Source organism: Sciurus vulgaris, assembly GCF_902686455.1.
Source record: "Sciurus vulgaris genome assembly, contig: HiC_scaffold_589_arrow_ctg1, whole genome shotgun sequence".
In the NCBI taxonomy this organism is placed as follows: Eukaryota; Metazoa; Chordata; class Mammalia; order Rodentia; family Sciuridae; genus Sciurus; species Sciurus vulgaris.
The window spans coordinates 1,090,808-1,117,318 of record NW_027632434.1 but is presented as its reverse complement, the minus strand read 5'-3'; the positions used below and the strand labels follow the sequence as shown (position 1 = coordinate 1,117,318).

General features: G+C 42.8%; 1 long non-coding RNA gene across 1 annotated transcript in view; it reads right to left on the bottom strand.

The window, feature by feature from the left end:
- Positions 1 to 933: 933 nt before the first annotated feature.
- Positions 934 to 26,511, bottom strand: part of LOC306652601 — a 1,049,053-nt gene continuing 1,023,475 nt past the window's right edge. The window contains exon 2 of the long non-coding RNA XR_013761493.1: positions 934 to 1,070. This is a non-coding gene — a long non-coding RNA (uncharacterized lncRNA). The remainder of the gene's footprint in view (positions 1,071 to 26,511) is intronic.

Sequence of the window (26,511 nt, the reverse complement as noted above, 5' to 3'; positions counted from 1 at the left end):
TTCAAATTGTGTAAAGTAATAAAAGTATAATGTCTTTGAAAATAACTCGCAAGTCTCTAGGTGGTCAAGTTAATAAATATTGATGTTAATAAAATGTGTAATATTAATTGTTTCTAGGACTTTCCTTCAACAGGAAAGAGACAGCAAATACTGATCAGGACACTTGTCTGATATCTTGGATTTTGCAGAATAAGTGAATTAGAGTTAACATGTATGGGATTACTCAAATGTGTTTGTAGAGACATCGGATTAATTTACAAAGTTAAAATGCTAATTGTTAAATAACATCGAGTACTTTTAACTCCTTAAATTCCATGGGGTATCATACTTAAACATTATTGGTTTTTTCATAGGTTGGTAAATAAAAGGGTTTAAACTTGCTTTGTTTCATCACTAAACTAATAACAAGGTTACTAAGAGTTATGTCCTAATAAGTGCAATTCTATATACAAAGGGTCCCAAAAGTTTCAACTGTGTTTCAATTAGAGTACTATAAGCAACAAAATATTTAATCTTATTAAAATAGAGTAATTTATCTAAATTCAGAAATTTCATAAGAGTTGTTTCAGAATGTGAACAAAAAGGGGTCAACAAATAGGAAAGAGAAAATAAAAGGTTCTGGGTATGGAAATATATTTAGTAAAAGGAAAAAGGAAATGTTTCTGGGTAAGAAAGTGCTTGTGTGATGAAATACATGAGGGTCTAAGTAAGTGCTAAAAATGTCTTTGTTTAAGGAAAGGGCAAGTTTCAACAAGTTTCCGTGAAACTAAGTTGGTTGTATGTATGTGAGACAGCTAAAGCTATTTAAGATTTTTCCTAAGATGAAATACTAATGTTCTGATATAAATCAAAGCTTAATCTATATGGTAAAATGACAAGGATTTCATAGAAACATTAATTAACTCTTAACTTTGTGTCTAAATTTTTCTTTAAAAACTAAATTTGGTAAGAAAAAAGTGTCAAGGTAATTGTGAAATGGTCACTAGTTGTATATTAAATGTGTTCATATTTTTCAGGTACACAAGTTTTTAAAGTAGGGAATTTATCAACCTGCTATTCTCCAGATTAAACTCATCTGTAATGGTAATTTTAAACTTATAAAGAATAAATTTTATTGGGAATTAATTTCTATCATTTAATGTTCTAGTATGGGACCTGTTATCAATGGGGTATTGTAAAATTTGTTACCTTTTACACTGAGATAAAGAATTTCAAGTATAAATGTATTTATAAAAGTTAGAGCCTGACTTGTTTAAAGATTAATATTGTGAAACATAAAAACATTTTTCCACTTTATCACACAAAAGGAAAGTTAAATGCTCTCTCAGCCTTTCTTTGATTCATGTTTTAGATACAATGTTAAATTTTGTTAATTATAAATTTATATAGGCTCAGTAAACAGTATATGTATGCTACTTAATGACATTTAAGAAAGAAGCAAAGATCAACATCAAAATTAGAACACTTAAGGTTTGTAAAGAGCCACGCCTTAATTCAGATAAGGCTGTGCCTCCCACCTTACTGCACGTTAGAGTGATTCCAAAATAAGTCAGATTCAGCTTATTTAAAGATATAGTCAAAAGATTGGTTCTTGTTGTAAAATTACTATGATCTCAAATAGGGGATATAATGTGGTTCTCAGTCAAAATTCAAGATAGCTATTATACTAGCTGAATATATTTTTACTCTTGCTAATTTCATTTTGTAAAACTGTTACCTGTTAATGTTTTGCAGAAGTAGCTGCTTCAAGAACACACAACCTAGGTAACTTGTGATAATAAGCCATCACCTATAGAACAGATAGTGGTAACTTCCAGTACTAATGCAGACTCCAGTTAGATAAAAGGGTAAATAACTGTAAAGTTATAGACAATGAAGTTAAAGTCCAATACTCTTACTTTATGACTGGTGAGACTAGCTTGCTGGATGATAAAGATCAAACTTAGAAATTGGAATTAAATACAGAGGTCAAGAAATGTCCATATTTGTGTCTTGCCCTCAAAGTCAGCCTGAACCCAGGGAATAAGAGAACTTCTCTAAGGAGTGTTTCAACTCTGGGTCACACAACCTCCTGATCAAGGAGATTGTTGAGATTAGAGGATGAAAAATCACTCAGTGCATGTGCTGCAGAGGAGGGTCATGGAAAAAGGGAGACACCCCTTCATGCTTCCAAAGGAAGTCTCCTCTTCAAGGAGACCCTGCCTATCCAAAGTCATTGGTGGAACTAGGAAGCCGCTCTTAAGTTCTCTATGAGTGACCCCTGTGGGAACTCAGCTGACACTTTAACAAGACAGGAACCAGGTCAATTTGACCAGCTTGATCTTAGATACCCAGCATAACAGTTAAAAACAAAATATAGCCATTCTTGGGCATTTAAAGGAAATAAAGGAAATAATAGTTAAATGTAATTTAAGATGTACACTTGTATTAGCCCACTAGAATAAAGACTGGAAGCTACAAATGAAAGAAAGATTCTTCAGCAAATGTCCCTGATAACTATCAAGAGAAACTGCCAGAGTCAGAAGTTTTAGTCAGTTTAAGGCCTCCAGACCTTCCTAAGGTACACAGGTAGAGTTAATATATGTTTGCTCATATGATTATCTAGCCCTAAGTAACAGAAATATAGAGATCTCTCCTAAACACAGGTTATACCAATAAAGGGATATTTTACAAAATCAGATGATATTAAGTAGCTTAACTATATTTTCTGGAGACATCGATGACATTAAGAGTTAAATGTTGTGTTTACATTCCTGATAACCTGGACAATGTTATACACCCCAAATAAAGGCCTTGTCCTCTCCAGCCTTTGCTAGGCCTAGTTATGGGAACAATTTCTCAGTTCTTCCACCTCCTGGTGAGATATTAACTTCTGTCATCTTCATGATACTCAGTGGCATGTTTCAGATGCTGCAACATTTACTTTGTACTAATCTCATTTCCATACTCATGTCTTTTTGTTCTTCTGTCATAGAAGCACCCATCCCCAGATGACGTTACAACCTGCTCTTCCCCAACAAGACTTCTTCTTTGGACCCCTCGATTGACCCAATTTTTTAAAAAAAGGAACTCCAAACTGCTTGCCCCTCGCTGCCCCCTTTCATCTTTGAAGTGGCCAGAATGACCGATGCCCCCTTTCATTTCCTTAACAAGAAGTTAGGAGTTCCTGTCTCGTCCAGGGAGTACAATGAAGACGGCTCTCAGATGAAGTTTTAAGGTCGTTATTTTTATGGGAGAGCTTCTGAGCCGAGTGCCTGGTTCTTCTTCCTCCTCCACTGCCGCTGTCTTCTTCTTCTTCTTCCTCTCATCACGCAGCTCTGTCTCTCCTTCTTTTCTCTCACGCAGCTGCTGCTTCTCTCTTCTTCTTCTCTTGTTGTGCCGATGCTGCCTCTCTTCTTCTTCTCTCATCGTGCCACCGCTGCCTCTCTTCTTTTTCTCTTGTCACACAGGTGCTGCCTGCCTGCCTCTGCCGTGCAAAGTATGCAGCTTTATGGGATATAACAACCAATCACCTTAACGGGTCAGGCATTTGGCTCGTGGAGACTTAATGGTGGGTAATGAGGACATGTACTGATCACGAACTAAGCACAGACGCGGAGGAGATCAGTCAGCCAATAGAAAGCACTTCCTTAAAGTTGTTTTTCTTTGCGGTTGGGCTTCTCGGCGCCATCTTAGGGTGAGGCCAGATACCACTGCGGGCCCTACAAGGCAGCGGTCTCCAACAGTTCCTAAAGCTAAAGGGGGGAATGAAGCCAGAATTGTGAACAGGTAGTTAGTGTAGAAATAGGGGATCGGGTCAAATAGAGGAAATGGAGGCCATAAAGTCATCTGCCTCTGGAAGTTGGAGACTGCCACTGCAAGGATGGAATGTCAAGGATCTCTGGAGGCCATTGATTACCAAATTTACTTGCCTTTATCAAGGACTGCAAACAAGGGGCTGCTAATTGGTGCCCCCTGGGCCCTTATCTGCCTGAATCACCCTGGCCCTCCCCCTGCCCATGGTTTCTCACTTAATGCAAAACCAGGCCTAGTCACGTAGGCAGGAAGGAGAGATAAGGGGGGAAAGAACTGGAGAACAAAAGAGAATTTAACCTATAAAAGATGTAGGGTGCACTCACTTCTTGGGACTTTAGAACATCAGCCACGGCCCCCTTCTTCCTGTCGGGAGAAGTCTGTATGATTACATACATAAATAAAACCTGCTTAATATGCTTGCCTTGGCGTGCTTCTCTAGTGTTCAATCTTCAACATTAGAAGGAGTAGAACTCGTCACTGGTAAACGGTGGTATCAAAGCCAGAGATGGCAACAGGCAGTTAGTGTAGAAATAGGAGATCAGGCCAGATCGAGGAAATTGAGACCATTAAAGCCATCTGCCTCTGGAAGTTAGAGGCTGCCCTTGGAAAATGGAATGTCAAGGACCTGCAGAGCCAATTGATAACCAAATTTACCTGCCCTTGTCAGGGACTACAGGCAAGGAGATGCTAATAATGCCCCCTGGACCCTAACCTGCATGAATTACCTTGGCCCTAGCCGTGCCCATTGCTTCTCCCTTTATACAAAACCGGGACTAATCACAAAGGCAGGAAGAAAAGAGGTAAGAGGGAAAGAAAAAGAGAAAAGAGAATAAAACCTATAAAAGACAAGATTTGCTCAATTCGATGGATTCCACTTTGGGTCCCCTTCTTCCACCTCGGAGAAGTATGCTTTCACTTTTCTTTAATAATGCTTACTTTCTTTTCTATGCTTCTCTAGGCATGCTTCTCTGGCATTATACTTCAACACTTGAGGAAGCAGGACTCATCACCGGTAAATGGTGGTATCTACTCCCTCCTTAAGAATTGTGAAACTGCCTTCCTGGATGTTTAAAACAAACAAACAAACAAACAAACAAAAACCCTGTAGATCAAAATCAAGGAAGTAAAAAGACCAAGGAAAAACCAGCCAATATTTGACCCTTGCCCTCTAAGGTCAATGAGTATCCAAGAATGATAGGAGGCACTCCTCTAGGGACTCTGAAATTCTGATCAGTCACCAGATCTACAAATCAGGAAGATCAAGAGGTCTCTAGAGAACAGAAAGCCAGCTCATGTTGCACCCTCTACAAAGAAGAGGATCATTGGAGAAAAAAATGGTGCTGATATTTCCAAGAGAAGCCACATTTGGTTATCAGGACACTGACCTGATCCATCCTGGCACATGTCACCATGGGTAGAGGAAAGGTAAAGAAGTCAGGAGGTTTCACATGCATCCAAGTGTGATCTCTGAGGAATCTCAGCTCATTCATAAGAATAGATATGAACAAGGTCAGTTTTGGCTAGTTTGGTCTTAAACATCTGGCAGCAGAGTACAGCCTATGTAAGACCCCCAAAAAGGAGTCCCTAACACTGTCCCATGGATCAACAGCAACCACAATCAACCAAAGGAGGCTTCACTTGATACAAACTGAAAGACGCTTTTATTCCAGTGCACTGGGACCCAAATCGTGACTCACGCAGGAGTCGAGGAGTCGAGTCCCTAGCAGAAAATCTTACAAGTTTATAAAGGAAGAAACCACACATCGGGAGGGGTCACACACAGAAGGGAAAAGGGGAACAAAACTGCTGGGAAATTCCAAAGGGGGTCTGGGTTTGCTGATAACATACAATATGTTTCACATTGTTTTACAACAGGGCGTAGATTCTGGTCAACAGTTTCTGGTAATCTTATATCCTATATATCTTAACTGTCTGAGCACTATCTTGCTCAATTTACCCTTTTACTCTCTGTTTGGGGCTGTTTCCTGGAACAGCTTTAAGGGCTTTGTTCACACCACTGGGAGGGAGACCTTAGGGAGTTGAGATAAAAGAGACAGCTTAAAAAAAGTCCATACTTTCATTCCCCCATTTTCTTTTTGGTAAGTTCTAATCATGGAACTTCTGTCTCTATATACTCTTCTCCAAAGCTATTTCCTTGGCGGAGGGACTGGTATTATTGCCTGAGGATTAGTACCTGTACAGCACTTACTCTCTCCCTGATGAAGGTGACTAGGCGATTTAGGATGCAGGACTCAAAAGTGAGAGGTAAAAGCAGTATAACAAGGGAACCCATCAGGGAGGACATGAGGGTTGGGACTACTTATCGGCGAGAGGTTTGTCAACAGGAGCAGGAACACGATGGATGCGGAGCTTGTCCATTGTTTCCACTTTCCACGTTGGGTCTGGTGGTGGTGCAGACTTGACATGTGAAGCTTGAATCCAGGCGGCGATGCCATTGACTTTTACTGCAATTGGAGTAGTGAGCAGCACTACTATGGTATGGTATGGTAATGGATCAGGGGTGAGTCCCATAAAGGATTTCAAAAGGAGTTAGCTTGAGGGATCCAGGGGTATTGTGGACCCAAAACAAAGCAAAGGGGAATGAGGACTGTCCAGTCTGTTATGCCAGTTTCTAAGGATAATTTAGTCATGACCTCTTTTAATGTTCTATTCATTCTTTCTACCTGCCCTGAGCTTTGGGGCCTATAAGCACAATGTAATTTCCAATTAAGCCCCCAGGATTTTGGCCAGTCCCTGACTTACCTGGGCAACAAACACAGGGCTGTTGTCTGACCCGATTACCTTGGGCACCCCGAACCTCGGGAAGATGTCTTCTAGTATTGTTTTGGCTACCACCTGAGCAGTCTTCTTCTTGGTAGGAAAGGCTTCAACCCATCCTGAAAATGTATCTACGAATACCAATAAGTATCTGTATCCATACCTGACTGGCTTTACCTCAGTAAAGTTCAATTCCCAGTAACTCCCAGGATAGTCTCCTGGGAGCCATTTGCCCTGAGGTAGCTTGCTGGGCCGGGCATTCACCATCTGGCAAGACTTGCATTCTTTTACAGTTTTATCTGCAAGCTCCCCTAGCTTCATGATGTAATACGGTGAAGACTGGACAAGAGTGTTTAAATGTTTCAGGCCCAGATGAGTTAACTTATGAAGATTACTGAGAAAAATGATCGCCTGTTTTTCAGGGAGAATTCTTTTTCCTTCTGAGGTTTCCAGGATCCCCTCTGGAGTCCCCAGGCGAAATTCTAATCTGTCCATTTTCTCAAGGTCTAGTTCTGAATATTCAAAGTTCTTAATAGAGGGGTATACTGCATCCTTAGGGTGAGACATCGGTTTCCCCCCCGACAAGAATAGAACGTTAAGTCCTTAAGCCGCCCACTTGGCTTCCCTGTCCGCCCTTTGGTTCCCTCCGGCAACAATTGACCCCCCTTTTTGGTGTCCAGGGCATGAATAATTGCCACATTCTTTGTAAGGTGAATGGCCTCTAACAGGCTTAGAATTTCTTCTTTATTTTTGATTTCCTTCCCTGCCGAGGTCAGCTGCCCCCGCTGCCAAGAGATGGCCCCGTGGACATGGGCAGTAGCGAAGGAATACCTGCTATAAGTGTAGATGTTAATTTTTTTTTCTTCTGCCAACCACAGAGCCTGAGTGAGAGCTAGTAACTCGGCCTTCTGAGCCGACGTCCCCTCGGGTAGGCTGCTTGCCCAGATAGTTTGTTCATCATCCACTATTGCCGCCCCGGCTACACTTTTACCTTCCATTATGTAGCTGCTTCCATTAGTGAACCAGGTCAGCTGAGCGTCTGGTAAGGGGTGGTCTTGGAGGTCCCTTCAGATCCCCGTTTCTTCTGCTAGTATCTCTTGACAGGTATGCAGCACACTCTCCTAGGTGGACGTGTCAGGTAGTAGGGTAGCTGGGTTGAGGATGGCAGGTGGCCCGAACTGGATCCTGTCTCCATTCCATAGGAGATTCTGGTAATGGGTCATGCGGACATTGGACAGCCACCGGTCAGGGTGCTGTCTGATGATGCTCTTCAAGGAGTGAGGGGCAATGACCATTAGCTTTTGTCCCATAGTTAATTTGTCAGCATCTTTCACTAATACTGCCACTGCTGCCATAGACCTCAGACAGGCAGGCCAGCCACTAGCAACAGGATCTAGCTTCTTGGAGAGGTAGGCTACCTGCCTCTTCCATGGCCCTAGAGGCTGGGTCAGCACCCCTCGGGCTACTCCTTTCCTCTCATCCACAAATAGGACAAAGAGCTTTGCTACGTACAGCAATGCCAGGGCTGGTGCAGATAGTAATGCCTTCTTGATGTCATCAAAAGCCTCCTGCTGGTCATTACCCCACTCAAATGAGGCACCCTCTCTAGTGAGAGGACAGAGGGGAGATGCCAGGGTAGCAAACCCAGGGATCTACACGTGGCAAACCCTGCAGTCCCTAAAAATTCTCGCACTTGGTGGGGTGAGCGAGGAACGGGTTTCTGAGTCCTAGTTTGTTTTCTGGCCTCCGTTAGCCATCTCTGTCCCCCTTTGAGGGCATACCCCAGGTACGTTACCTCCTTTTGGCAGATCTGGGCCTTCTTGGTGGAGGCCCGATATCCTAAGCAGGCAAGTTCTTCTAGCAGTAGTCCCGTGCCTGGTTGGCATTAATCCTCTGTGGCGCTGGCCAGTAGTAAGTCATCTACAGACTGCAGAAGTGTTACCTGGGGATGGCTGGCATGGAAGTGGGCTAAATCTTGGTCGAGAGCTTCATCGAAGAGAGTCAGGGAATTCTTGAACCCCTGGGGTAATCGGGTTCATGTCAATTGTCCTGTTGTCCCAGATTCAAGGTCCCTCCACTCGAATGTGAAGATGTTTTGGCTGGAAGGGTGTAGTCACAGGCAGAAAAAACCGTACTTTATGTCCAAGACAGTGTACCAAATATGATCCGGGGGAAGACAGCTCAGCAAGTTGTAAGAGTTAGGTACAGTGGGGCGGATGTCCTGTACTCGCTTGTTTACTTCTCTTAAGTCCTGTACCAGGAGATAGTCTCCTGTGCCATGCTTTTTAACAGGTAACAAGGGAGTGTTTCATGCTGACTGACACTTCACTAGGATACCTTGCTGAAGAAGGCGCTGTTTATGGGGCCTAATTCCTTCCCAGGCCTCTTTTGTCACAGGGTATTGATGTACAGCCACAGGAGTAGATGTGGCTTTAAGCTCTATAACTATGGGTGGTCTTTCTGTGTCTAGTCCTGTTCCAGCTGCTTCGGCACACGACCCTGGATACCTGTTCAAGCAGTTATTTAGGTGACATATTTTTGCTCCCTGTCTCTCAAAATGTCTATGTTCATCATCCAGGTGCATAGTCAGGGCAGTAGTTATTCTCTTGCTTTGGGTCACCTCTGGGCCATCAGGGGAGAAGGTAATCTGGGCTCCCATTTTGGTTAGGAGATCTCTTCCAAGTAGAGGTGCAGGACACTCGGAGATGACTAGAAACGAGTGGGTTACCCATCCTGTTCCTAAGTCTAATGTTCTTTGGGTAGTCCATGAGAACTTCTGGTGGCCTGTAGCTCCTATGACCCTCAATTTCTTTGGGAGATGGGCCAGTCAGTTCGAGTAGAACTGAGTGTTGAGCCCCAGTGTCTACTGAGAACTCAACTGGCTTCTCCTCCACCTCTAGTGTTATCCTAGGCTTGGGGAGACCCATCCCCCTAATCTTCTTCTTCTTCTAGGGCTAATGCTCTCTTGGAGGGCCCAGTCTTCTTCTTAGGACACTCTCTAGCCCAGTGACCTCTCTCCTTGCAGCAGGCACACTGATCCTTGTTTAATGGAGTGTGGTTGCCCGGGTTTACTTGACCCTTTTTTTAGCCCTGCCTTGTGTTTTTTCCTGGCCTTTCTCACCTATTACTGTGGTCAAATCCGTGTTAGGTTCTTCTCCTGCTTACGATCCCTTTTGTTTTCTCTTTCCTCTCTCTTCTTTTCTTTTCTTTGCTCCTTCTCTTCCTCATTTTCCCTCTTATGATACACTTCCTCTGCCCCCTTACCTAAATCCTGTAAGGTATAATCTTGTAACACTTCTATTCTCTGAAACTTTCTCTTAATATCTATTGCTGACTGCCCTACAAAAGCCATGGCCATGGAAGCCCTTTGTCCCTCAGAGGTAGTGTAAAATGGGGTGTAGCACCTGAAAGCTTCCATTAAGCGCTCGAGAAATACTGACGGGGGTTCTGTGGCCCCCTGGATAACCTCTCTTACCTTAGCCAAACTAGTGGCGTGTCTCGCTGCCCCGCGGAAGCCGGCCACTAGAGTCTGGCGATAGACTGTCAGTCGCTCCCTACCTTCTGCTGTTTTGAAATCCCAGTAAGGCCTGGAGAGGGGGAAGGCAGTCTCAATGATGTTGGGGAGCTGGGTGGGTCGTCCATCTGCTCCTGGTACATTCTTCCTTGCCTCCAATAAAATCCTCTCCCTCTCCTCAGTAGTGAAAAGGGTCTGCATTAGCTGCTGACAATCATCCCATGTGGGCTGATGAGAGAACATTAAAGGCTCCACCAGCCTGGTTAAGCGCTGGGGGTCCTCTGAAAAGGGAGGATGATTAGTTTTCCAGTTATACAAGTCTGCGTACGAAAAAGGCCAGTACTGGAGGGGCTGAAGAGGAGCCGGTCCACCATCCGTTGCCACTGGTGGGGGCCCATAAGCCCTTAGGGGAAGGGCAACGTTGGTGTTGGGAGTTATCCTGCGGCAGCTCCCGGTACCCCGAGTAGGCCCCGTGGTGCCCTGCGTGGGCCCCAGCAGAGAATTGTTAGGTGGAGCACAGGGGGCGACTGAGGGGCCGGCGGTTCTTCTGTCTCTTCCTGACCCCCTACGGGGACCGAGGCAGGAGGGTATGGAGGAGGTGAGTCAAGGAGAAGGTGGTCAGCCTGGGTTTCGGGATAAATCTTCTTGGAGGGGTCTGAGTTACTGGATTTCCCCCCAGACCTGGGAGATTGGTGGACTAGGATTTGTGCGGCAGGCCGGGACTTGGGTTTTGCAACCCAAGGTCGAATCCAGGGGGGTGGATTTTGCACCAGATCCTGCCAGACCATGATGTAGGGCTCCTGATTCGGATGGGCTCCAGGTTCCTTCTGAAAAACAATCTCTTTAACAGCAAGAATGACAGAAAGGTTAAAGGTCCCTTTGCTGGCCATCCTACATTAAAAGCAGGCCATTATGAAGAGCAGAAGGTCCGCCATGGGCCTTTCTTGATCTCAACTGATAGGTCGCGACCTCTTCCCTTAACTTCAGCCCAATCATCTAATGTCAGACTAAGAGGGGTTGTCACAGTCTGTCCCATCGTCAGTTTGTCCGTCCTTCATTAGAAACACAAACAACAAAAATGCTACAGACAGGAGGACCCACTTACTTTACTTGTCAGCCATAAACATGCAACAGAATCAGACAGGCGCCAAACTCTGATCCAATAGTTGAACCCGATCAGTGCCCTTACCTTAGGAGACTATCAGGCGTCCCTGGCTCTCCTCCACCCTTGGGGCATCCCCCAGGGCTGCAACCTGTGACTCTCCAGGCACAACCTGTGGCCCTCCAGGCACGTCTACCGACCACTGTTCCACCACTCTCATGAGTAGCCCAACGGCTGCGAAACCGAAACCGAAATCGCGATCACAGGACCAGAGAAACTAATAAAACACAAGACAAATACAGACAACCTCAGGGTACCCCTTCTTCCCTCCAAGGTTGACTCCATGGATGAGGGGGGGCCATCAGATCCCGGACGAGCCCCCAAATGTAAGACCCCCAAAAAGGAGACCCCAACTCTGTCCCACGGATCGACAGTAACCCCAATCAATCGCAGGAGGCGTCACTTGATGCAAACCGAAAGAGGCTTTTATTCCAGCGTGTTGGGACCGAAATCGTGACTCACACAGGAGTTGAGGAGTTGAGTCCCTAGCAGAAAATCTTACAAGTTTATAAAGGAAGAAACCACACATCAGGAGTGGTCACACACGGAAGGGAAAAGGGGAACAAAGCCGCTGGGAAACTCCAAAGGGGGTCTGGGTTTACTGATAACATACAACATGTTTCACATTGTTTTACAACAGGGCATAGATTCTGGTCAACAGTTTCTGGTAATCTTATATCCTATATATCTTAACTATCTGAGCACTGTCTGGCTCAATTTACCCTTTTACTGTCTGTTTGGGGCTGTTTCCTGGAACAGCTTTAAGGGCTTTGTTCCCATCACTGGGAGGGAGACCTTAGGGAGTTGAGATAAAACAGACAGCTTATAAAAATGTCCATTCTCTCACCTGAGCAGTCCTACATAGATAACTTAAATGAAAAACAATGTTTTTTTCCAATATAACTTAAGATGTACACTTGTGAGAGCCCTATCAAAAGTAAGAAGAGCTTAAGTCTGTAAGAAAAGGGATCTTATTGTAAGTACAAAAAGAAAAGAGGCAGACATCAGCGGTTTCAGAGGAGACTTTATTCCTTCACGGACTTGGGCACTGTGAAGATCCATTTTCTGGATGGGAAAATGGCCATCAGCTATTGATGGGATTTTGGTTTTATAGGGTACCATATACTTGCAGTTTTGACCATCAGGGGCTAGTTTTACAGGATAAAACTTTAATTTAGGAGGGTAGTTGTAAAAAGGCTGAAACTCATTTTTGTCTGGGGGGATAAGAGTCTGGATCCTGAGGAATGAGTACTCAAAACTTTCCTATTGTCTTTTAGGAATCATTTGCCTTGGGAGAAGGTCAAGATTTAGGACCAGCATTCAGTATTCACCCTCCCCCCAGGGTCCATTGTTATTCGGAAAGAATGCACTGGGAAAGGTTTAATGTTTGATCAATTTCCCCTCCCTCCTTCCAAGTCACAATGTCCCTCTATTTTCCTAGGGTGCTGTCTTATAGGAATATTATTTTTCATAACCCTTCAATACTTCCCACATAGCCCTGCACAACTCTTTGTAAGAAAATGTAGCTATCTGTGAGAGTAAAACCTGTTTCTCTGAGTCTTACCATAGCAGATTAACACAAACCCAAGGTACAACTATAGCAATGCCAAACCTACAGGTGTTGCACCCAGCACTTTCCTTCTGTTAGGCCCTCCCATTTTAATGCAGGGAACAGGAAAGTCTGCCAGGGGTGGGAGGATAGGAAGGCAGCTGCACCTGAGAAGAGTAAGTGTGCAAACATGGTTTCTGTTGCACACACTTTCTTGTCCTGGCAACAAAATTGGATCACATAAGAGGCACAGGAGCAGATAAAAGCTCTCCATAGTCAGGAGTGGAGCCTGATTTTTACCCAAGATTCAAATGCTAGTTCTCTTCCCATCTCCTCTGTTACCTTCCCAGTGGACACTTTAAAGCATCAAAAAAGATAGGTCTTTTTTGTCTTTACAAACAGATTACACTTCCTATGAGAAGGAAATGTCCTGTTGCCACTTTATGAACTCTCCTCCTCCTGATTGGTATTAGGGCCTGTGACCAGAGCTCTGCCATCTCTCAGGACTCAAGACTGTGGGAAGATAATAAGCTTACCTTGCATGGGTAGGAAGACTGTAAAATTCTAAAGGACTTTCCTGCCACAGTATCATGGTCATTGGTCCCTCTAGTCAAAGCCCCTGGATGCATATCACTTCCCAGACACCTCACTACAATTGACCTCAGCACACTGAGACTTCAGTGACTATGATGGGACCCAGAGAAGCAGGGAGACCGACCGACTGTGGAGGACCCCTAGGTGCCAGGAGGAAAGTGTGTCCCCGCCATCTAGTGGTCATGAGTGGCAAGGGCAGGGATCTGTGCACCACAACCAAGGATATTCCATATAAAAAAGATTTGATCCTCCCAAACTAGTCCTCTCAATAGTGGTCACAGAGAAGCAACATGTTTTCCAGAACTTACTAAACAATGAATTGGTTTTTGCTTCTACCTCTGGAGAAGTAAAGTCAAAACATTTACATGGTTTTGACTATTAGGCTTAACTGTGTTTGAAGGTCTTAAAGGGAACACTGAAACAATATTCTCTGAACTTCTGAGCACTAAGGAACCATGAGCCTAGTCCCTTGTATCTCAGGGTCTGTGCACCTTGGTTGTAACTGGCTAATACTGGATGCCTATATGCTGTGGGTCAGTGAGTGAGGTTATCATAAAATATCTTTTTGCAAAGTGGTGAAAAAGATCCTGTTCCTGGAGGAGAGACCAAAGGAAGGCATAAGTATTTAGCCCCCAATATGCACCTGGAGGGATCATGAAAATTAGAATTTCTGAGCCACTCTGAGTCAGATACTGCAGGTCTGGGGTGTGGCCTGAGAATCTGCTTTGCTATCAATTTCTCTGGTGAAACAGATGCTGGTTGGGGGCCAACTGTTGGGAACACAGAAATGTACAAAGCTGCTTCCCCTGACCTTTCCAGTGCAGCCATTTTCCCCGCCTCCCAACTACTGTCAGTCTGTGAATATCCTGGCTAGCTATTGGTTCATCAGTCAGCTTGCAAGTATCCTTCTCTGTTATTGGTCCCCTATTAGTCCGGCACAATTCATCTGATTCATAGTAGCTACCTTGACATCTTTTCTCATCTTTCTGTCTCTCCTACTTACTTTCTCTATCCTCCTCACTTTCACACTCTTTCTTGCATGTGCCCTTTCTTGTTCCCTTTCTTTTCCTCTAGTTTTCTCTCTTACCCTGAAGGGAGACACTCTGTTTGCTTAATAAACTCCCTTATGTAATTTCTCGTGTCTGGTGTGGTTTCTGTGGATCCCTTACAAACACAACCTGAACCCTAGTGTGACTTAGGCTGAACTGCTAAAGGACAGGAACAAAGGAACTTTAAATGTTTATCAAAGAAAAGAAAATGAGTTGATAACAGCTAACCTCTGGAGAGCACTACCCAGTTCAAGGTCAACTGATAGCTAATACCTCCAGGTTATAAGGATCACAAGTTCCAACACAAGTAATTACCCCCTGAGGTTACCCTTTCCTGCCTTTGGGAACATCTGCATAAAATAAAAGAGGTGGGGGTTTATCAAAAAGCAAAACATTCCCACACCCAGGAGCACCAGGTCTGGGTCCCAGCTCTCTCTTGAGGAGTCTATTTTCTCTGTTATTTCTTTTAAATAAAACTTGTTTTCTATGCATGCCTTGCCTCACTCAGTTGTCAATCTTCAACACCAGGGGACCCAATTCTGATTTCTCATATCAATGGGGGACAGATAGTTTTGAGTGGTGAGAAACCCATTCTAATTAAGAGAATTATTTTTTAAAGTGGGCCCACTGTGATGACCCCCATATGTTTTGTTTTCCAAGAAGCAATTTACTTGCATCCCTGCCTGGCATAAGTGGATGGGCAATGGCACATTCCTCAGCAAATTACCTATATTCTGCTGGAAAAATGCAGGCCTGAAATAATGTTGATAAGAGGGACTCTGAAGAGGGAGACTTCTGTGACTCTTTCCACAGACCAGATTCTGAAACTCAGGGTGATAATGATAATATCAATGAATTTATGGTTAGGAATCTAATTAGAAACACCATGGGCCAAGGTGACCTAGACTTGTCATTGGCAGTGGGGTTATGACAGTCTGATGTCATCCAGTTGTCAAAAGGCAGACCTGGGCAGGACTCTCTTGAAACTTCCCTGAGATCCTCCAATAAAACTAGAGTGCAGGAGAGGAACACTTCTCTCTCCTCTTTGAGAGAATTCACTCTCTCTTGAGAGTGTCCCCTTTCCCTTGTACTACTACTTCAATAAATTCATGTCTGTTACTTTGAGTGACATGACTAAAATCTTTCTAATTTGATTGCAAGAATCAGGATTTAAAGGTGGGTCTTTGCACTGTATCATTTTCCCAGATATCATCACTTCTGTAAGCACTAAATATTTTAAAGCATTCTCAAGATCTGTATTGATCTTACTTCAGCCACATTGTCAAGCTTTCTGGTTTTTCCAACTATTCAGGAAAACTCAAAGGGAGAAAGTATAATATAGAGCTAAACACCAGGACTGTCTTTCTCCTCCACATAGTGGATGCTCCAGTTGATATAGATCTATTGAAATATGATTTGCTTAAAAATAGAACAAATAATTATTTACAAACATGCCTAATGAGAAAATGCTACATATAATGCAGACAAAAAGCAAACACTTTCAGAGTCCATTTATCCATTGGACACAATAGGCACAGTGCCCATATCCTATAGGAATGCTTTATTTTAAAATCTAAAGAAAAATAAATGAATTTAATATGTCCTGGATTATATTCTTCTACACACAATGTAAATTTTAACCTTCTTTCATAGAGAAGGGCATTTGAAAGCAGAAGCAAGTCTCTAGGACTCTTGAAAGATGTACTCCAAAATGTGGCCATAATTAGGTCATTCTCAAGGCTTATATGGATTTAATTCATTTTCCCCACATTTTTATTAGTGCATTATAGTTGTACATAATGCTTATATTTGTTACATATTTTTACATGCACACAAACTGTTATTTAACCAATGATTTCCTAGCACTTCCCCTCCCTCCTCATTTGGTCCCACCCCTTGATTCCTTTTCTATACTGATCTCCCTTGGATTTTTAGGAGATCCACCCACTGCTTTGTTTTCCTGTTTTCCCTCTCTTGCTTCCCTAGGGAGACATATATCCCTTCATCTTTTCAGTTTGTCTTATTTCACTTAACATGGTTGTCTCTAGTTTCATGCATTTTCCTGCAAATGACACAATTTTATTTTTCTTTATGGCTGAATAAAAATCAATTGTGTATCTCTACCACATTTTCTTCATCCATTCATCAATTGATGGACACATAGGCCAGTTCCATAGTTTAGCAATTGTGAATTGTGCCCCTATACATATGGATAAGTATGTATCCCTGTAGTATTATGACTTTAATTCTTCAAGATAAATACCAAAGAGTGCTATAGCTGGGTCATATGGTCATTCTGAGCCTAGTCTTTTGAAGAGACTCCATACTTATTTCCATAATAGTTATACTAATTTTTAGTCCCATCAATAGTGTAAAAGTGTTCCTTTTTCTCCATATTCTCTCCAGCTTCTATTATTTGTGTTCTTGGTGAATGCCACTCTGACGGATTTGAGATGAAATATTAGTGCAGTTTTTTTTTCAGTTTTGATTTACATTTCCCTAATTAGTTATTATGTTGAACATATTTCCATATACACTTTTTGCCATTTGTATTTCTTCTTTTGAGAAGTGTCTGTTTAGTTCACCTGTCTATTGATTAATTAGGTAATTGGATTTTTTGGATAGTTAATCTTCTATTGTTTCTTGCTACCATTCTCTACAAATGAAAGGGAATTGAGAAAAACAGCAGGTCACTAAGCACTCTTTTTTTCAAGTGAAAGAGAATCAACTGGTATTAGGGCTGAGACTCAGTGTTAGAGTGCCCACCTAGCACACATGAGGTCCTGGGTTCAATCCTCAGTACCACATAAGAAAACAAAATAAAGGTATTTAAAAAAATAAAAGAAAATCAATTCAAACTAACATAGACAAAGGTGGGGGCAGTGTTTTATTTTACAATTGAAAACCCTGGGGGTAGTTGTTCTGACTGGAGGCACAGCTGGTTTCTGTGATGTCATTTTTTTTTTTTTTGTCTTTTTATCTCTTAGTTTTCATCCCATTTTCTGGTATCCTCTGTAACTGAAGCCACAATTAAGGACAGGTAGTTAGTGTAGAAATAGGGGATCGGGTCAAACCCAGAAAATAAAGCCATGAAAGCTACCTACCTCTGGAAGTTGGAGACTGTACCTGGGAGAATGGAATGTCAAAAATATCCAGAGCTCATTGATTACCAAATTTACCTGCCTTTTTCAAAGACTGCAAGCATGGAACTGCTAATTAATGCCTCCTGGGCCTTTGCCTGGCTGAATCACCTTTGCCCTCCCCCTGCCCATCGCTTCTCACTTTATGCAAAACCAGGCCTAGTCACTTAGGCAGGAAGGAGAGATAAATGGGGAGAGAACTGGAGAACAAAAGAGACCTTAACCTATAAAAGATGGAGGGTGTGCTTACTTCTGGAGACTTAGAACATCAGCCATGGTCCCCTACTCCCTGCCAGGAGAAGTCTGTATTATTACCTTTAAATAAAACCTGCTTAATATGCTTGCCTTGGAGTGCTTCCCTAGTGTTCAAACTTCAACATTAGAGGGAGCAGAGCTCATCACCGGTAAACGGTGGTATCATAACTACAAGATGGCAGTAAGCTTTCTGTGTTCACCTCCTACTAGTCATTTGTGGGCCTCTAAAAGAATCTGTCTGGACCAGTTCAAACTGATTTGGCAGGCTGTGTTTTCTTGTTCAGAGGGTTTCCATGCTTGATTTCTTACACTTGGTCATCTTCACACCTCACCCAAAATAGGGTGAAATGCAGAGGAAGGATCCCAGGAAAAATCAGGAGTTACTTCTAAAGAAGAGAAAACACACTGGAGACAGATAAAAATATTCTGAGCAGATTACCCTGCTGTGACCAGTGTGGCCAAACCTTCAGTTCCAGTGAGGGACAAAAGGGGATTAGAAAATCAAGATTCACACAGATTTTGAAGATTACACTGGGATAAAGTGGAGCTCTGCTCTCTGATGTAGATGTAGGTCTAAAGAGTTATACCAGCAATCCTTATTTATGTATGTCTCATTATCAGGTTAATGACTATGAAAACATTATTCTTTGTATTCAGGAATGTCACAGAAAATAAGACATCTAAGTAGCTTTTCCACAGTTGCAAAGCTTAATTAGCTTTGTGTAGCTCTCAAGAAAGTCCATTATTAAGTTATTCTAAAGTGAGCAGACACAGAAGAAGTGAAGCTGGTGAAATATTTTGGTTGTCTAGCATAAAAATTTCTTCCTTTCCATGAACTATAAACCTGAGATCAAGATCAGAGTTGATAGGACTCTTACACAGAGCCTCTTCATGCAGGGCATTGAAGCAGCAGTCCAGCATCCTGTGCCCTTGTACAGAAACATTTCCACGCACCAGGCATGCCATAACAATGAAGTCATCACAGAAACCCAAACTCAGTCACTGCTATCCCATTCTCTGCCACTGCTTTCCACACTGATCTGCAGGGGAATAGCTAACTACACCACAGAGTGGGGAAGCCTTTATTTCAGCTCATGGCACTGTTGAAGGACCTAGGTATCAGGACATTCCCACTTCAGAGATGAGGAGATCAGGACTCAGAGGGTCTTAAACTTCCTTCCCAAGCCCACTGGACTTCAAAGTGGTAGAATCAGAACATAAAGATCAATCCAGTCTCCAAAGGTGTGTTTTAAATCATTCTTGGTCTACCAGGTCAGTAATAGTCTCCCTGAGGTACAAAAGGATTATCATACACCTTGAGAAGGAAGAGGGAAATCAGAAAGGATGAAGACTCCCTGATAGCACCTCCCAGAGACCCCACACCAGTCAGTTTGTGGCCAAGTTTGGAAGAATTCTTGTCTGCTTACATCTTCTAGTTGTTTTCATACATATTTATTTCCACATTGCCTTTGAAATTTTTACACTTGTTATTTTTTGTTTACTTATTTTTCTTAAGTCACCTTGCCTGTTATTGTTAGGCTGGGAAAAAGAGGTGCACATTTATGGTTCGTCACTAGCTCCCCAAAACGCTCCACAGATACAGGTCTCATACAAGGAACCATTTATTTGCACAGATGAATTCACGTCTGCACAGGGGAAGGGGGAAAGCAAAGAGGGAAGATGGCAGACGGTTCGTCTCAGACATAGAAATTTCGCGGGCTGAGAGGAACCAATCGCGGAGGAGAATTCTTACAGACTGACTGATGGGCCAATGACATAGTGGGACGTAATGCTGGAGGCAGGAAGCAACGTAAGCCGGAAATTCCTGTAACGTGAGAGGCAGGCTAACGCAGATTGACAGGTGGTGGGAAGGATGGGAAATTCCTGTAACCGGAGAGGTGGGGAAATGCAGATTGACAGGTCATTGGGAAGTGGGAAATTCCTATCACAGGAGAGAAAGATGGCTTTATATCTTACATTCCCCCATTTCATTTTATATAAAAAATAATAAAAAATCTTCTTTTGGTACATGGATGAAGGTCAATCTTCTGTAATTACTTCCTGCTGCGTGTGGACATAGAGCTGGTATCATTGTGGTAGGAAGAACTGGGGACTTGATAGTTTCTCTGGAGGCACATCTGCAGCCAGGCTCCGATTTTTTGTGAGATCCTGATATTTCTGCAATACAAGTTGATTAGTTGACATGGAAGTAAAAGGGGGTGGAAGAACTGAGTAGTTGTTCCCATAACAAGGTCTAGCAAAGGCTGGAGAGGACAGGCATTTATTTGGGAGCTTTAACATTGTCTAGGTTATCAGGAATTTGAACACAACATTTAGTAGAGATCTCTATACTTCTGTTACTAGCAAACATAGATTAAGCCTACCTGTGTCTGTAGGCCTTAAACGGACTAAAAACTTCTGACCCTGGCAGTTTCTCTTGATAGTTACTATTATTATTAAATGCCCAAGAATGGCTATGCTTTGGTTTTAACTGATTTGCTAGGTGTTTAAGATCAAGCTGGTCAAAGTGACCTGTTCCTGTCTGTTGAAGAGTCAGCTGAGTTTCCACAGGGGTAACTCATAGAGAACTTAAGAGCAGCTTCTTAGCTCCATTAGTGCTATTTGGTTAGGCAGGGTCTTTTCCATGATGTGGCTTTCTTTGAAAGCATCAGGGATGTTTCCCTTTTTTCCATGACCCTCCTCTGCAGCAGGTGCACTGAGTGATTTTTCATCCTCTAGTCTCAACAATCTCCTTGATCAGGAGGTTGTGTGACCCAGAGTTGCAACACTCCTTAGAGAAGTTCTCTTATTCCCTGGGTTCAGGCTGACTTTGAGGGCAAGACCCAAATATGGACTTTTCTTGACCTCTCTATTTAAAATCTCTATTTCTAAGTTTGATCTTAACCATCAAGCAAGTCAGTCTCACCAGTCATAAAGTAAGAGTACTGGGCTTTGGCTTTAATGTCTATAACTTTACAGTTATTTACCCCCTTTTATCTAATTGGGGTTTACATTATCTGTTCTATAGGTGATGGCTTACTATTCCAAGTTAATTTATGATGTTTCCTCTTGAAGCAGCACTTCTGCAAAATATTGATCAGGCAACAATTAGAGTTTATAAGGAAAATACAAAATGAAGTCATCAACAGTAAAACATTCAGTTTGTGCAATAGCTATTTTGAATTTTGGCCTAGTTAAAAAGATCTGATCAAAAATTATTAATCTAGGTTGGTAGGATCAAAATTGTGAGCTCAAAAATACATCATTTAAGAAAAATAAAGTCCTGGAAGAAAAATGATAATGGTTATTAATTAAAGCATGAGAAAATGAGGAGAGAAAAGTTGAAAAGGAGAAAAGCATTCTGAATTGTAGTCGAGGAGAAATTTAAAATGGACACTTTTACACTTTTTTTTCCTAGGTTTGAGAATGGTTTCCTACTGTGCCTTTCTTCATTCACATGTTAATGTAACCCTTGACTGAGATCTGAATCTGAAAGGGGCCAATATGTTCTAGCAGAAACTTGATGCTTAGGTCCTTTTAATTTCTTGAGCCTCCAGGGAGAGGTGAGAGAGAAAGAAAAGATTTGAAAATAAGGAATTAGCCAAGAGAACTTGTTCAGGTTTTACTCCTTCCACGCCAGCCACTTCCCGGAAAGAAGCTAGAATGTGTGTACGAGACCATGTGGTGGGAGGATGTGGTGAGCTGAATGGCAGAGCAGAAGGAGAAACAGAATGAGGCAAAGGAGAGAAATGAAAGGAACTTCTGCAGTAGGAGGCCTGTAAGGACATGACTCATCAGCTGGATTAAACTTAGAAGAGAAAGGATTAAAAGGGGAAGGAGAAGCAGCAAGAAAGAGAGGAAAAAAGATGAAAGGGAAAGGTTCCTTTCCATTCACCAGGTTGCCCACATATGTATTTAATTATAACTAGCACAACTAGGCATATAATTATGCCTAGTACAAAACTAAAATTTAGGGTGTCATAAATAGACCATTCTGACTTACTATCTAAAGGACAATTTAGCTCTGATTCAGTGAATAGGTGAAGGGGTTTGAGATGATTCAATAAACATCTCAGGGGCATGTTTGCTGGGGTGGATGCCCTGAATCCCATGGTAAACTGAGACCCACCTGGCTAGTGATTTAGGCATCCCAAGACCATGATACCAGACAACGAGAGGTTAGAACAAAGGCTTGATCATCACCAAGACCAATGTTAACCGGGCATAAAGCCGAGAAGAGTCTGAAGACCTGGCCAGGATTTCGAGCTAGATGCAGCGGGAAATAAGAGAGAGAGCTTCAGACCCTGAGAAAGAATCTCAGCACCATAAAACCCAGGAGTCCACCCAGCAACTAGGACCAGCTATTCCCACACTTCAGCAGTCTGGCAGCCCAGCTGCGGCCCAGGTGGCGGAAGCCATGAGAGGGAGGGGAAGCCGCAGGTGGTGAGCGAGAGGGAATGGGACCATGGCACCGTGGGCTGGGGAGATGTGTTTCTGGTCAGGGGCCTAAGGAAACTCACTGATTCTGGAGTCTGGTGTTGTGTGCAGAGAACTAGGCATCCCGGTAAATGGAAGATGAGCCTGTATAAGGGGGCACACGCAGGAGCTTGTGGATGGGGTACAGCCTACTTAGATAGTAAAAAAAAAAAAAAAAAATTCCCGGGTTTCGGCACCAGATGTTAGGTTGGGAAAAAGATGAGTGCAGTTATGGTTCGTCGCTAGCCCCCAGAAAAGCTCCACAGATACATGTCTCATACAAGGAACCATTTGTTTGCACAGATGAATTCACGTCTGCATGGGGGAAGGGGGAAAGCAAAGAGAGAAGATGGCGGACGGTTCGTCTCAGAAATAGGAATTTCACGGGCTCAGAGGAACCAATTGCGGAGGAGAATTCTTACAGACTGACTGATGGGCCAATGACATAGTGGGACGTAATGCTGGAGGCAGGAAGCAACGTAAGCTGGAAATTCCTGTAACGTGAGAGGTGGGCTAATGCAGATTGACAGGTGGTGGGAAGGATGGGAAATTCCTGTAACTGGAGAGGCAGGGAAACGCAGATTGACAGGTCGTTGGGAGGTGGGAAATTCCTATCACGGGAGAGAAAGATGGCTTTATATCTTACGGTTATACTTACAAAAATGTATTTAAATCCTCAGTGGTTTATGAAAATTTTCAATAAAAATGAGTATCATTTTCCCCAAATAAATAAATTGACTTTAAAATCCTTGGAACTACTAATTTAATTACCAGTCATATGTGCACCATTCCAAATCATTCATCTGAGGCAGAGTCTTCAGACTGAGCTTGGGGAATTGGAGTTACTGGGTCACACCAGAACCCAAATGATCCCTGTGATCTTCTGTCACATGCAATTATCCAGGCACTCCTTCAATCTCCATTGCACTCTGAGAGCAAGGTGAGGGAAGTCCCAACTTCCCTCAGCCAGGAGGCCAGGAAGATGTCCTACCCCAAATGTAGTCAAGTTCACACACTTCAAAACCAGGTTTCTGGTTCTGGTCACTGCATCCTTAGTTTCCAACCACATACCATTTTAGATGTGATCTAATTCAGGGGTCATGGTTCTTTCCAGCAACTTCTTTCCTGATCATTGAGTCATGTCATGACTCCCAATTTAACTATTCTGTGATTATTGCTTGTTAAGTGCTCTAGGAAGAAGAAACCAGGTTTGCATAGTGTCCCCAGGAAGTTGGGCAGTACGAGGCTGAGCAGTCACATCTTTACCCACTGTCCTACTGTCCATTTGCTTCTCAAATGTCTGCCAGAGACAAATCTCCATGGAAGAACAGAGGAGCCACCATAGGAAAAAGGGGTCTTTGAGAGCATGCAGGAAAATGCCCTTAGTGTACAGAGGAGCAAGCTAACCCTGAGGGCATTTATCTCCCCATCTTGCACAATCTACAGGGTCACAGCTATATTGAATCAATGTCCCCTGACTCCTGACACATGTTTATCATTTATTCAACTGAGAATATTTCCACCACAAATTACATTGGGGTTCTAGCTCTAAGGACAGATGATTAACCCTTCACTTTAGAATAATCTAATTTCTGTAATATTACAATGCAGTCACAATTATATTCTCTTACCTGGGAGATTAACCACATGATCTGCTAGACGCTAATGATCCTATAAAAATGGAAAACACAGGCTTGGGTTACCCAAAAATATCTGAAAAGTCCCACCTCACCCCACCCTGCTCCTAAAATCTCCAAGAATGTCCATCCTATGAATGGGAAAGGCTTTATGTGACCATTTAAACCAGATGCTCCACATGGACTAAATTTTATCTTCCTTAGAAAGCACTATGGAGGGCTTGGGGGAAAGCTCAGTTGGTAGAGTGTTTGCCTTGCAAGCACAAGGCCCTGGGGTTCAATCCCCAGTACTGCAAAATAAATAAATAAATAAGTAATGAAAGCACTATGGAGTCATTGTGTATTTCAGGAGTTAGGCTGTGGCCTGTGCTCTTTTCTCTTACAGTCAGCCACTCTACTCCCTGTTGTTCAGCCCTATATTACAACTGAGCTTCTGTCTGGCTACCTCTGGGTCCTCTCCCAGTGTTGGTGGGGAATAACCAAGAGTGGAGGCTGCTTCCCACCATCCAAGATTCAGTACAACTGCACCAGGAAGAGAGCTGAATGGGGGCAAGTAACAGAAACAGTCTAAGAGGTCAAAAGTCTGTATCTTTCAAGGGCTGAGCTTGTGCCAAGAAAACAGGATTCCAAGGAAGACTGGTGTTGTTGGAAAGGGATGGGAAACAACAGAATTCCTTCCCCAACCAAAGATCATCTGCACTCACTCTGATTTTACTATTTGGGAAAGATCTTTAAATTTTACAGATTATTTTTATACTAGGAATATAGTATAAATATAAATATCCTCTATAAATATTTTATAGGGGAATATAAATATTCAAGAGGAGGAATATGACTGAATCAATTGGTACATTGTTCCATAACTCTTATGCAGACTTAAGAATTATAGTTTAAAATACTGTGGTTTAAGTAACCCAGAAAATACTCAAATGTAAAAAAAAATAGAAAATTGCATATATGATGTGATTACTACTGTGCCATCTGATGATGTACTTGCTGAGCAAAAGATCTCAAACATATTCAACTTTAGTGGGGTGGTGTGCAGAAAAATAGAGATATGTGACCTGATTAGACTCAGTGTCCCCACTTAGAGCCTCAGAGCGGCATGAGACACCCAACTATCTCCTACAAACCCTACACAGCTGCCACTGGAAACTAATGTTTGGAAGCTCATCTAGGTGTGTCTAACCTGTCCTGCCCCATGGAAGGTGCCATGCTAAGAATAATGGCACTGGATATTGCAGAATCCAAGTCATCTTGAGGGTTTTTTCCCCTAAATTTTCAGAATTGAAATGAACATTCCCATGGGACTGAATGTGTTAATGTTGTCTGGGAATTGAGCCCTGACCCAGACCTCAGGGATTTTACCATCCAGGGAGAATATTCACAAGTGAATCTTTTGCTTCTGGCTGGTCCTCTAGCATTGTAAGTGAAATCAAGGGTGCCAGACTATGTTTCCAGCCACTGCTGTAGTTTTCTGAGTCTTTTTTTCTCTCTCCCTCTGCCTGAACCCCCTCAGCAGGACTCCACAAGGAATTTCCTTCATCAGCACTGTTGAAGGTCATATATCGATATGCTGCTTGTTACCACTAGGATGAAACTAGAGTCCTGGTCTCCTTACTGTCTTTACTTCTTGTTAAGGCTGATACTTGCACTGGTGAGAAAATACTAGGAGACTGTGGGCCATGTCTGACATGCCCAAGAGTCTGTACCAGCCTTCAACTCAGCACCTACCTAGCCCAATGTGCCCAGAAGAAATGGCTGAAAAATTAAACCTCAATTAGCCAAGTTGTGACGCCCAGAGGGACATGGCAGGCCATGGCTGGGAGGACTTTGGGCATGTTTGTTCCAGTCTAAGTTTGGCTTAGCAAGGGAAATGGTCTTTCAGAAAATGGTCTTAGTTAGGGAAGTAGCCCATTTCTCATATCAAGACCTGAGGAGCAGGCCTGCAACCATTAGCTTTCACTTCATGGGGGAATGTGGGGCTTCTGGTCCCCAAATATTGCATTTTCTGTAGTATCTCATGGCTCCCTTCCCTCTTCTTACCCCACATCCACTTTTCTCATCATCATGGGCAAGACAGCTGTGTATTGGGCATCCATGAAATCCTGGGTATGTGCCTTAAACTTCCTAGTCAATCTTCCAAGATAAACATTTTTTCAATTTCAAAAATGGAGTAATGTGGCCTATGAAAGTCACATAATATCCTGACATGGCCTGGTTTACTCACATATTGCCTTCATTATAATCTCTTACACTCACATAATACCCTCACTGTCACCTATTACACTGATATGCTACATTACTCTGGCCTCTGACATTCATATAATTCTTTACTTGACCTCTGACATTCACATAACACCCTAACCATGGCCTATCACACATAGTATTTTCACTAACTTCTGACACTCAACTAATGCCATCACTGGGGCCTCTCACTCTCACATATTATGCTCAATGTGATATCTGACTTTCACAAAGTATCCTACTGTGGCTTTTGACATTCACCTAATACCCTAACTTGGCCTCTGATTCTCACAAAATATCCTCACTCTTATGTTG